The 14,504-nt window shown below is 35.0% G+C and overlaps 1 long non-coding RNA gene across 2 annotated transcripts; it reads right to left on the bottom strand.

The window, feature by feature from the left end:
- Window positions 1-594: 594 nt before the first annotated feature.
- LOC135218334 (uncharacterized) lies at window positions 595-9,130 on the bottom strand. Of its 2 annotated transcripts, none has more exons than XR_010315292.1 (4): window positions 9,058-9,130; window positions 2,329-2,910; window positions 2,029-2,174; window positions 595-1,839 (listed from the first exon to the last, which is right to left on the bottom strand). It is a non-coding gene; the product is annotated as an uncharacterized LOC135218334 (long non-coding RNA). The 2 variants fall into 2 exon arrangements; XR_010315293.1 differs by having other exon boundaries at window positions 2,858-2,910; window positions 9,058-9,108.
- Window positions 9,131-14,504: the final 5,374 nt, after the last annotated feature.

Genomic DNA, 14,504 nt, shown 5'->3' with positions numbered 1-14,504 from the left:
GTCATGCGTCGCATGATACAGCTCAGCTATAAGCTAGAAAAATTATCCGAATTGGAACTGTATAAGCATGTATGAGCCTAACTAGACTTGCATTTTTTTCCCCATAGAGTGGCATATGAAATCGTTCTATCTGGGAAGTCGTGTGCTCGTTTGAATCTTTCATTGGGCGGTGTATCTTTCATTCGGCGGTGGAGATAAGTGTATTCAAAGTAAGTGCATGGAATTATAGATATATTTAAAGTCACCGGTCATATTTATGGGGGATTATTTTTAAATTAAAGTATTAAAATCTACAAGTCATCAAACATTCAAACAAAATTAAACTTAAACTAATTTTATAGAATTAACGGAATGCTGAATTACGAAAACACTTGGTGGTCCGGATTTTGAAGCATAGTTACTAGTCGAAAAAAACAAAACTAACTATAAAAAGGAACCAGTGTAGATTTAATCCAATAGCTGGTATCCGCCAATGATAAAGTTTGAAGTTAAATCTTACCGGAAAATAGCATAACCCCTTCAATGCATACATCGTCATACTAAAACTAACAGCCTTACAAACATTGATTTGTGTGTTTTGGGCATGATGCCAAGCACTAACAACTAGGCCCATTCAGCGCAGACTTACAAACATTGAATCCATGAATAGATTAAGCAAGAGCTATAAAAAAAAACCTACAATGTCATACTAAAACTTCAGAGCCTTACAAACATTAAATCCATGAACAAAATGAGCAAAAGTTACCATAAATCACTTTACAATGGCAAACTTTTAATGTCATGGTCTTTGCGATTATAAATGCCACTTTTTCTAACAAAATATTTCACGCTTGATAAACACACTTTCCATTTTAATGTTATTAATGTTATACCTGACTGCAACATAAGAAATTACTAAAATTACGGTCATTTGGTAATTTCAGAAATTTCTTAAAGAATATTATATTTAGAAACTAACAGAACACCAAGGCGATTTTATATTGAAGAGTGATAGTAAATGGTATATTACAAGAAAGTCGGCAAACTAAAATTTTTCAAAACTACCACTTTCAATGGTAGTCATATAATCTATAAAATTATTAAAACTTATATGGAGACAATGAACACATTAAAACTTAAAGCATACTTTAATAATTAGTAAGCACAGATACAAACTACAAAACCGAATACAAAAGTTACGGACGAGTTACACAAAAGCTAACGTCATCGTATGGAATACCTTTAACTGCCTATCACCCATTTTTAGAGTTACAAAAAAGTCAAAGTCATCGTACGGAATACCTTCACCAACTGCACATCACCAATTTTTATACTGTGCTAATGGCACAAAACTACTTATCACTAATTATGGCGTGATTATGCAATGAACAAATCAATCTTTACAACAACTCATCATTTATATAAACCTGTAACAAAAAAACCTGGCGTCAACCACAGTTACATCGCACAAGAAATCCACTTAAATGCTAAACAATTACCAAATTTCCTTCTTTAGAAACTAAGGATACCTCTTTGCAGAGACACCATGAAAATCGGGTACTCTATATACCCGAGACCTGCTAGACAATGTCCAAATAATACCTTTTAATTTCGTTACACAATCCTTGGTAACATCAAGCGTTGCTGGGATCTGTTGAATTTTACACTTTCCATGCGCTAAAATAATTTAAAGTTTTTTTTTTTTTTCTATAAAAAAAATTCCTTTACATTCTCTGGCCCCTTTCAACTCTGCGGCTCTCCTCAGTCCGTGCAGATTCTTCACATTTAGTCTTAAACACTAGCCACTTCACTCTTCAGCAATTATCGGAGACTGCCACGTCGTTGGTAGAAAACACTTTCCTTTAAATATAAAAGGTTAATTATAAAAAGTTAAATATAAAAGGTTAAGATAAGTAAACGGCCCTGATAATCGGCAGTAACTTTCTCTACCTGCAATATGGTACATATTAACATTGAATGATTGCAAAAATAAAGAATCTTAAAAAACTTTTATGCTTGCTTGATAAAGGTTAATGTGTTATCATTTACCTTGCGTTAGTGTACACATACTTTCACTCCCGTCAGGTTTGTTGACTAGAAAACACGAGCTTGCCCATTTACTATGGCTTCCCTCTGCTAGTCAGTGTTTCAGTAAATAAGCACCAGTCTTTAACTGTTGTTTCTTCGGCAATAATCTGCAAGGACTGACTTATTTTAATTTAATCTCTACCTAATATGGACTGAAGTATTTTTATCCTTTCAGGAATGTCTGAAAAATTTAAATTTTTATACTTAAAAATCATTCTACTGTTAATCAGAAAATTTTTTAAATTTTTCATAATAACTTACACATTATGTATCTGTTACCCCAACTTCAAATTCTATTTCATTCTCCTTCAATGTCTATTATCTCCTGTCAGACAAAACCCCATTGGACTATATATAATGCCTTCAACTTAAGCTTCAGCTCGCTCCCGTTGGAAATTGAATACGATAATTAACTTCACTGTCCTTCACTATGCATGGCCCTTCATATTTCTAGTTAAAACCTTTACCAGCTGTATTGAGATACACCAAAACACAAGCAGCTTATCACCTACGTTAAGTAGGTTTTTACAACCCTTTTCTCAGTTCTCTTCTCATCTCCTGTACTATTGATATTTTCCATTGGCCACTTAGCCTACGTTTTTTTTTCTTATAAAGATTCCTTTTCATCTGAAACCAGATTAGTTTTTTTTCCATTTCCATAGGTGAACTTACCTGATAAACATACCGAGTGAAAAGGAGAATAACCAGAGAATTAATGTACACTACCACGAATTGAAATAGTAACATATGTATGTAGACATCCTTTTCCTTCCCATTCTCACAACAGTACCTTCGAAACATGGTCTTGAAGGTTCGATGATATCATCCTATTACTCCTCGGCTCTGTGGGCAGTAAGGAGATAAGCAGTGCTTTATATTATGACCGGCTAAAAATGAGGTAAACTTTCTAAACGTATAGTTCCTTGTCTGTTTGAACTGGTTTAGGCAAACCTACAAGTGAGAAGAACTTAAGCTCTTCAATTAAGTTATCTAGACATAAAGTTACTTCCTAGCCAGTTTGAACTTTAGGGAAAAATACAATTGAGACCTTAAGCTCTTAAAATTACTTTATCAGTACTCTTGTTCTTAAAAGGAATAACTTCTGGAAATCTGGTAACAATTGCCAGCAGATACTAGTTATCTTTGCTAGATATAAGAAAGGCTCCCACACAGTCTAAAACCAATTTTTCAAAAGGTTCTCTTGGAAGCACAATGGGTTGCAATGGCATCACCTTAGGGTCATATTGAGTTTACCCACCTACTTTCACAAATCACTAAAATCTTTTTGCATCTTAGGCCAGTAAAAAAACTAATTTCTCGTAAGTATTGCTTATACGCAAAAGACCAGTCATGAGCAATACCTAGAACAAGATTCTAATTATTTTGAGTAACTACTTATTCCACAAATTCACTAACATTCCTGCTCCTGAACTTTCTCAGAATCCCATCCTTCAATAATCCTCATTAGGATCCCAACCCTCAATAATCCTCATTAGGATCCCAACCCTCAATAATCCTCATTAGGATCCCATCCCTCGATAAAACCCATTAAGATCCCATCCCTCAATAAACCCCATTAAGATCCCATCCTTCAATAAACCCCATTAAGATCCCATCCTTTAATAAACCCATTACGATCTCATCCTTCAATAAACCCATTATGATCCCATCCTTCAATAAACCTATTAAGATCCCATCCTTCAATAAACCTCATTAAGTAACATTTACAGTCCTTTATTTATTTACATCAAAAGTATTATCTTAAAGACCTTCAAATAGTCAAGCTGACTAACACTTATTAACTCAGCATTTGCAAAGTAGTACTGGCTTTGCTTCTAGGAATTCAGGACTATCACTAAAGTTCTGAAAATCCAAACAGTCTTCAGACTTTACCTTTCCTTCGGCACTTTTCCTTTTTTCATCATCTGCACAAGCAGGTAATGTTTGGAAAGTTACATGAAACTTCTATTAGAATTTTTATAGAAAGATTAGAGTTTGCTCAAATTTTATTACATCCAAAAAAGGTCTCCATTTCCCAAAATTCTCTACTCCTGAAGCAATTTTGACATAACCCGAAATTAAGTTTCCAACCTTTCTTCTACAAATGGATTTTAAAATTCCCAACATTGTTTCTACCAATGTCTGAAAAAACAAAGGCCAAAGTCTACACAGAACTTAACTGAATATAGAATTTAGGCCAAAGGACCAGCACTGGGACCTATGAAGTCATTCAGCGCTGGAAACAAACAAGTACACACTCCCAGGTAACGTTCCACTGATCATATATATCTCTCACTACAGACTATAGAGCTTCGGTCTCTCTTAACCACTTCACTTTCTCGACACCAGGGAAGTGTAACCAGCTATCTCCCATAAATGTAATAATTCAGTCATTTTGTAAGTGTCATAATTCAGTAATTTTGGATGAATGCTTCACTTAAGGTAGTCCCACTCCATTTCCATTTACATTAGTCTCAGTACAACAAACATTACCATTATTGACCATTTGGTCATTGCTACCCATTTTATAAATTATCTCTGTTAACGTTCTTTACAAACACTACATATCTGGTCGATTTAACAATGCAATGGTATTCAGTTTTATGATAATCCTTAAAATGTGTTTTTAACTTTTATTAAAATTTGACTTCTCTTTGCAGAGGGGGCAACTATTGACGTGACCTGGTTTGCCACAGCTAAAACCAAATCTAAAATTTCCACTTACTGCTTGATAACGAGGGGTACACTGATTATTTCCACTGGACACTATCAGAACACAAAAGACCAGAACTGTTTTCGCCAATACCATCAAAGTTCTGAAATCACTATTTACCTCAGGCATTCGTCCACTTATACCACAGGCATCGTTCCCTTGTATGCTTCTTACGAACTACTTTTTACCTAGCTCCTGAACTTAAATCTAGACCTCTCTGGCACCCACTAAAAGATGGGAAACTACAATTTAAAAAAAGAACTTCTATAGTATGGGGTCTACAACCACAATTCATCTCTACAGAAACGAGAATACTGTCTACCGATAACAGCTATTTACCTAATTGCCACTGAGGTAATTTTATAGGTAACGAGCAACCTAACTACTTTAAATAAGTACCTCGAGACTAGAGTATTAATTTTTCATTTAATTAAAACCTGTTAAGCCCACCATCCAGACCAACGGTTTTATCGCAAAACGATTCAGAGTGAGGACAAAGCACTTTTTTTAAAAAGCACGATCTACTTAATGGAGAACACAATAAGTCTTAAAATAATCGAAAAACAAGGCACCAAAATTCACCAGCCTCTCCTCAAAAGGAGGTTCTAACCAGCATGCTCCACAATGTTTTTTGCCATTCAGGTTCTGCTAGTTAAAATAAAAATAAAAAGATTTTACTGCATAGTTTACTTGAAAAGACTGGTACTTCATACTATACTTTCCTTTTACGGTCAGACTAGACTTTCCTTTAACCATAAGTTTCTTTATCTCTAGTTCTATAGTTTGCTCAACATTTTTATCTCTCATTTTCTAACCTCTTGACTGCTAAACTATCCTAATTATTTCTAATGGAAGCTTAAAACTTAAAACACTCGTCCCTTCTCAAAGAAATGACTTTGTTGCCCTCGCGTGATTTTATCATTACATGTTTGGTTTTGGCACCTTCCTTTTCACTTAACTACCTGCAGTATTTACTACCCTCACTTCCACTACGACTAGCACTTGGCGGGCTATTCACTAATTAATCCCAGTTCATCAATAACAACCTTCCTTTATCAGACAGTCTTCTTACCTAGCAAGAACAAAACCGTATTTTAGCTATACTTTTTAACTTTCCACCATTCCAGTTCTATTCGAGCTATATCTAGTTTCTCACCACTAAGACTGATTTTTAGCCACTAGGATCGATTAATTTTTCATCACTAGTATCTATTTATTTTTCATCACTAGGATCGATTAATTTTTCATCACTAGGATCGATTAATTTTTCATCACTAGGATTACGTATAAAATATTGAACATTAATCATTAATAACCTGCCCAAAATCACACCTAACACAAACACTATAGTAATATCGCTATAATTACTCTCTCCACCTCCAAATTGTACGGAAATAATGAAACACTACCACTGGAGTAGGGATACATTCCGGGTAGCATATTTCCCAAGCCTGGAAGAGTTTAGGGATCGGGAAAATTAGGACCTATCAAAGAGCTTGGAGCTGATCCATGACGTCACAAGCCAAGCCTTTTAGCTCCCTCAGTCCTATATCCATTACTGACGCCAGTCACGATGCCCAAGAAATACTTTCTTCTCAGTTTCACAGTTTACGGCTTGTATGACATACATTGTAGTCAGATATATCTAAGCATAATGCAACACTAATTTAACAAAAATATATTCTTCAAATGAGATACACTGCGAAATATATTATGAGTTATATTGGCTTCTCCCTCTTGTAAATAATATTTTCACATCGTGAATTTATAAATTATATACATGAAAATGCATGTTTAAAGCCTTTTATAATGAGTTGCGATAACTCATGGGAGGAATCAAACAATATGCAAGATGGTAAAAATGATGGTATCTGACCTGTTCGTTGAGGAAGATATTGAGTGTGAGTAGGCTTACACAACGGATTTCTATGGACATATGCTATTTCGTAGTAATGCACATTACTGGACATTGTATAAAAGCAATATACTGATCATTACTAGGTCATGAACAGGAAGCAGACTGATATAGAACCTACTATTTACAGGGACACAGTATCAGCTTCATTCATTAAATTATTTCAAGAGCTAATGTGCCCTTAAGGAAATATAAGAAAACCTACGATTTTGTTGTTTTGGCGATCTAAAGTTAGCCTACTGTAACCAAATATAGTTACATGACAAACTCATCCTGTCAGCAGCTAATCTGAGTACGGTTTTTCAAGGTGTACTTGATAAGCTGTAGTAAAAAAAAAATTGCCTTTTTGAGGTGGATTCCGTTTTCATAAAACCTTCCAGATATCCTTGCCTGATTGGTCCTTGTCATTCATTGTGTACAAATATACAAAGTTTTTATTTGAAATTTTTTGCATTTAATTTTTACTTTTCATACATTGTGTACATACAAATAAAAAGTGATAATATGATTCAGTATTGAATATTTTTAGCAAGCCCTTGCGTGATTTTTGCTTAAAATTCATTGTGTGCAAAGAAAACACTGATTATTTAATTTATATATTATTCTTGGCAAACCTTTCGTACTTGTCATTCATTGTGTGGAAAGAATCAAAATAAGTATTTCATTAGTATGTAATACTTTTAGCAATTATAGGAGTACAGAATACTACCTATTTACGGAGTTTCAGTAGACTTTTTACTAAGCTGAACTAGAGCAGAATTGATTCGTAAATTTATTAGAATTGCATATGCTTTAAAGTAAATATGGATGACACTTTTTATCCAACTCTCTCTCAACAAAAAATTTTATGTAAATATTCAACATGTATTAATTAAAGCCAGGGATAACGGTAGTATATGAGTATACTACTATTTTCATCCAAGCTCACACTCGATGGCCAAATGTATGCCTTAAATTAAGTGCATAATTTTTTTTTTTACATATAGATTTTTGGCATTATGCCAAGCACTGGGGCAACTTAAGCCATTCAGCGCTGAAACGGAAATGAATAGTAAAGTAAACGGTTTGAAAGGTGTTACAGGAGGAAAACCGCATAGCATTAGCATTATGAAGCAATTGCTAGGGGAGGATGGACAATAAGATGGAAGAAAGAGAATATGAGCAGAGGTAACAGTAAAATGAATGAAAGTAGTCGCAGCTAGGCGCCGAAGGGACGCTGCAAGAACCTTAAGCAATGCCTACATTGCACCCCAACCCCCCATACGGGGTGCATAAATTTGTCATCAAAACTGTATCCTCCACATTTCTTTTAAGCATAAGGTAATTATCATTTTAGTTCTGTACATAATACCTTTTTATAGCCCGAAATAACAGGCAGTGACACCTGAAAAACGTTTCATGCTCCGTGCTTTGAAAATCGTCACCTTCAAAGTCCAAGATTCTTGATGGGAGACGAAGTGCCGCGAAGTTCTTGGCCCCCTGTCTATAGTCTGTAGAGCTATTTACAGGTCATATACCATCATATTTTCCATACCATCAATTTTATCATCTTGTATTATTTTATTCATACCATATGTTATCGCAACTCTTTCTATATGGCATTAAACACGCATTTTCAAATATATAACTTAGTAACTCGCAATGAAAATATTATTTATGCAGTAAATATCGACTTTGCGAGCAGGAATTAAGAGGCACTGAACACTATTACCAAGAGGGAGAAGCCAATAACGCTTAGTATATTTCACGGCATATCTCATTTGAAGAATATATTGCTTATTGAATTAGTGCTGCATTACGTTTATATATTTCTGACTAAAATGTATAGGTCATACAAGACGTAAATTGTGAAATGGGAAAATTTTTCTTCAGCATTGTGACTGGCAGTAATAGCTATGAGACAGAGTGTAGCTTAAAGGCGTGGCTTGTGACGTCATGGTCAGCTCCACGTGTTTTGATTGGTCCTAATTTTCCCCATCCTTAAACTCTTCCAGACTTGGGAAATATGCTTCTGGGGTACTTTCGACAAGCCCTCACGTTATATAAAATATGATTAAAGCGAACGTACGTAGAGTGAAAACCCATTAGAATTTGAAGTTTTAATTATTAATAAGCACCGATACAAACAACAAAACCGAATAAATTAAAGCTACGGACGAGTTACACAAACGCAAAGTCAACCGTACAGTATCAATCCACAAGCTACCTATCACCAATAATCATACGCCGGTCTATGGCGCAACACCAAATACGCCAAGCTTCACAACTGAACATTAGATATAAACCTACAACATAAAAATTCTAGCGGCAACCACAGATACATATAACTAGTAGACCTCTTAAAAACTATACAATACATTACCAAATTTTCTTATTTGGAAACTAACACTTCCACTTATTAGCTGAAACCCCACGAAAAACATCGTATTCGGTTTTTATATACACGAGTCCTGCTAGACACACACACACACATGTACCAAATAATAATTTCTTTTATTTTCGTTACACAATCCTTGGGGAGGCCACCTACGTCAAGCGTTACTGCCATCTGTTGTTAAATGTTACACTTTCAATGCGCTAAAATATCAATTTTCTCGAACTTTTTAATATTTTTTTATAAGTAATAAATCATATTCCTTTACAGGGTGCAAATAAGTATAAAGAGACTAAGAATTCTAAGATATATTGTATTAACATTTCCTCCTCTACATAACTGTGAATGGAATTTACGCTAGGAAAATCTCTGATCATATGTACTTATATATAAAAAGCTCACTAATGAGCATCCATTGTTATCGCTTAATAATGCATAACTGAAAGGTTTCCAATTGTTATTTGCATCGTTAATAAAAAGCACAATATGTTTTCTATCGATAAAAGTTTGCAGGCTTTCATAGCTAGCTAGACTTCCTCACCATCACCTTTTTTTCTAATTATTACTTCTTAACGCATCTGAGAGAGAGAGAGAGAGAGAGAGAGAGAGAGAGAGAGAGAGAGAGAGAGAGAGAGAGAGAGAGAGAGAGAACGCTTCTATCCCTTAAAACTATCGTCTTATTTTCTGACATTAATTTCTCGTATTTATTTGAAACTTTTTTTTTTTTTAAATTCACATTTAACCACTTATTTAGATAACTAACGGCTTCAGTCCGACAATTTCTTTTATTCTGGTTTTCCTAACCCTTTGGTTTCTAAATTTTATAATTGTAAAATATTCTGCAGCTATCCACTAATGATTTTACCTCCTTTTAGTTTTTTTTTTAAAGAAAACTATTGAGATGACTTTGTCCGTCCGTCCGCACTTTTTCTGTCCGCCCTCAGATCTTAAAAACTACTGAGGCTAGAGAACTACAAATTGGTAAATTGATTATCCATCCTCCAATCATTAAACTTACCAAATTGCAGCCCTTTAGCCTCAGTAGATTTTATTTATTTTATGATGAAATTTAGCCAGGATCGTGCGTCTGGCACCTCTATAAGTGCCAACAACACAGGCCACCACCGGGCCATAGCTGAAAGTTAATGGTTAGTTTGGTTTCTCGTATATATGTTTAGGGTACGGAAAATTTTACAGGAACCCATCAAATGAAAATTGTGTTCATAGGATATATATGAACAAAATATGGCTACTGTTTTATGCCACCCCTACTTCTGCTGTGATTATCTAATTAGAATCGCTTTTACTTTTGGAAGATATCCTCTGTTCTACCTATGTAAACGACGACACATGCTTCGATGCAAGGCGGCAAAGTGCTAAATTTTCCTTTTCTTTTCTGAAGGCAGGATGCCAAGGATTCCAGGAACTATGCCGTGTGACAGAGTCCTAAATGATTACGCATAGTGTGACTAGTATCATGATTGCGCAATATCTATCCTTTGTCCTCTTAGGTTTTACTTCTTTGATTCCTCCTTTTTTATTTTATTTTCCTTTTTCGTTTAATAAACTTCAGAGTTGTTCTTCCGGCCATTTCTTATTTTGTACTGGAGTTGTCCTCCTTGCTTCTTTTACCTTTACTCCTTGTCATTTTTCCATTCACATAATCTTAAACTGGTTTTCGAATGTCAATCAGCATTGATATTTAAAACATGTCTAAACTGAAAACTATATCGTAACTCCAACAGTTATAAACAATGAGAAAATTATATAGTCTTTTGTAGAATAAGGACCCGACCGTTATTCTTTCGCTGTTTTCTCTTTCACTTCCAAATACTGGCTCATAGTTGACTTAACTTGAGTATTTATTTAATTTTGAAGAGAGTCTTCCTCTTTGTAAATAGCTTCATAAAACGAGCATGGTTCCACTTCCTAGACTTAATCCGTTGAAATGAGTGATCTTCGTATCTAACGGTGTCAAGACCTTTTCCTTTATCACCAGCCGTTGGCTTAATCTCCTTCCTTCATTCTCATCCTACTCCTATGCTCTTCTGTCTAGCATGGAGTTTGTACCTGCTTCCTGGGTTGCTCTCTGCACCTCCTCTTCAAATGGGGTTGTTACGTTAATCTGTAAGGTGAATAACGGGAAATTCAGCAGAGTTCAGATCAATTACGACCGAGCAACACAATACCTTATGTCATTTCAGTCCAACAAAATCACAGATTACATGAAAAGCAGAGACTTGTTGTCGTTGCCTTCAGAATTTCAGTTTACATTAAAGAGCACACATATCTTGAAAAATGAAACCAGAGCAGTACTGACCTCACCTTAGTCCTGAGAAGCGGTTCCCTCTGAAAGCTGGGTCCTCATGTCATGGAATTTTTTTTTCCTATGAAATGTCACTTGAGGAATCGTATTAGTCTTCCTTTTTAAATGCTATTTCTCAACCCTGGTGAAGGCAGCATCAGAAAGGCAAATGGTCACAAAATTTTACCTGGTTGTATATTTCAGGTGGCAACGGACAGGTGTCAGGCCTCGGGAATGTCCCGGGTCCTTAACTCAGGTGCCATAGGACAGGTGGGACTCCTCAGAGAGTTTTTAAAGTTCCTTAGTCCAGTCAGTAACTGACAGGGGCTAGGCATCGGGAACTTTCCCTGTTCCTTAGTGCGCTGGCATCGACCAATTGTGATATTTCGTCAAGTTTCCACGGTCAGTGGTTAACCTGGAATAGGACATGATGCGACAGGTCTCGGAAAGTATCTTCTCATTAAATAACGACGTATTGGACATGCGTCACATATCTGAAAGTTTCCACATGCGTCACATATCTGAAAGTTTCCACATGCGTCACATATCTGAAAGTTTCCACGGTCATCAGTTAACATGAGGAGTTGACAAGCATTAGATATCGGAAAGTTTCCACTGTCAAAAGTTAACTCGTGATTAAAAATGTGTCAGAAATCTGAAAGTTTCCGCTATCATTAGTTAATGCTGGATTGACTTGCGACAGATATCTGAAACTTTCCACTGTCATCAGTTAGCGAGGGATTGGACATGCGGCAGATATTTGAAACTTTCCATTGCCACTAGTTAATATGGAATTGGACATGAGGCAGATATCTAGAACTTTCCACTGTCATCAGTTAGCGAGGAATTGGACATAAGTCAGATATCTGAAACTTCCTACTGCCATCGGTTAGCGAGGGATTGGACATAAGTCAGATATCTAAAAATTTCGACTGTCATTAGTTAAAGAGGGATTGGACATGAGGCAGATATCTGAAAGTTTCATCTGTTATTGGTGAACGCAGTACTGGACAATACTTGGATTTTTTCTTCGAACCTTGATTTAGGTGACATCGGACAGCGTCTGTTCTCGGGAACTTTGCCTGGACTTAATTAATCACCAGGCAAGTTTTGGCCTATGTTTGTTGTCTTTAACCGATTTAATCTTAAAAAGAAAAACCTATTGTCAATGATGTTTATACTCTTTTTGAAGCTTGTCGCAGTGATCGAAATCGAATGTGGACATTTGATTTATTATTTGAAATCTTAATATTATTTTTTCTTAATTAAATTGAAAGTAGCAACAACTAAACACTAACAACAGATGATATGTACTCGGATATAAGCAAAATTGAGCCACTTTACCGGTACCTTCTGTCCTTCTCTTGATCCCTCAATAATATGTTGTGTCCATCATTAAGTTAATTAGATGTCAGGCTGAGAGAGAGAGAGAGAGAGAGAGAGAGAGAGAGAGAGAGAGAGAGAGAGAGAGAGAGATATGGAAGGAACCTGGGATTCGTTCAAGAATACAAAATTCCGAGGCAATTACTTCTCCCGAGAAATATTGGATGGCTAGTCCAAAGAAGCCAAGATTCTCTTTGACGTAATTCGGCTGAATTGGCGTCAGAGCAAAGACGATATTTCGAGACCGATCGTCCACTTGAATTTCGTTTAAAATTTTACTGGAGGGCTAATTAATCAAGGATTAAAGCAGCCAGACAAATTCGGGTAGTGCTATTCGAGTCGGAGGACATTTAATAGGACGTGTTTTGATGTTTTGTCATAGGTTATATTTGGAATTTATTATACGTTACATTCATTTACTATTTCTCTAACAGATCTATTTAATGAATCACCTAATGATACGTATTATATTAAAATGTAAACCAAGATATACTGGAAGAACTACAAGTCCAATCAGTGGAAAGAAACCGAACGTAGAGAATAGCAAAAATAATATTAATAAGCATAATAGCAATAAAGATACTTGCAAAATATTGATTTTCAATAATGTCAGCGCAGAGTTCAAGCTATGGTTATAGATGTTTTAAAATTTACTAATTCAAATAACGTAATGATAATCACTTATATAACCATGTACTATCAAATTGGTAGTTTTTCTTATATGAAACGTAGATAAGTAAGCAACAGCATTCAAATGTTTGAGGAAATTAAGACGTGGAGAATAATAACGAAGGAATCAAATAGGTTAATGCGGATTTGTAGAGGAGACCTATGAAAATGAAGGGAAGTTAATCAAGACCGATGCTAAGGCATAACATCCTTATTATTATTCAGACGGTCAATGAGTCATATGAAAGATCCATTCTATTGATTTTATCCCTTTAGTTGATTTTATTAGAGAAAAATTGTATTATATCTTAAATTATTTTTTGAACAGTTGGTCATAAATCTACTTTGAAGACTTACGTTATGCAGCTTCTCCATAGCTCTACCGGTATTATTTCTCATGAAAAGGTCGGAAACAATTTTTCTTTATTATTTAAATGTATATATATATATAATATATATATAATATATATATATATATATATATATATATATATATATACACACACACACACACACACACACACACACACACACACATATATATATATATATATATATATATATATATATATATATATATATATATATATTAGAGAATTCTAGGAATCGGTAACTTGAAATCATAATGCTTTAGTTTTCTCTCAATGAGATTTTCCAGTAGGAACTAGCATGAATGAACTGTAAGAACCATAAACTCCTCTGTACTCATTTATATAAACTGATACTAATTAAAGGGAATAAAACTACAAATTTGCATGAAATGTTCTTGACACATGAACAAGAAGATAAGTATATGAGTAAGTACATGAATAAATAATAAAAAAATCAATCATGTTTTACCCTTCCAAAATCCAACCTTAATGTTCTAAAGAAAACCCTCTGGGAACAAGGGACCGAATAATATCCCTCTCTTTTCTGTGTTTCAGCTATCAAAAGTCGAAACTAATTAACAATTCCTGTAACTACGATTTGAATTTTTCCCCGTGCTCTTAATGACATAATAGACATCAATTTGGTCTTTTATAGTTAACTTTCGAAAATATTCCCTTTACTTCCATGCTACTTTCGCGGCACCAAC

Source organism: Macrobrachium nipponense, chromosome 9 (assembly GCF_015104395.2).
Source record: "Macrobrachium nipponense isolate FS-2020 chromosome 9, ASM1510439v2, whole genome shotgun sequence".
Lineage (NCBI taxonomy): Eukaryota > Metazoa > Arthropoda > Malacostraca > Decapoda > Palaemonidae > Macrobrachium > Macrobrachium nipponense.
Note: the sequence above shows the minus strand (reverse complement) of the source record. Positions and strands in the feature narration are given on the sequence as shown.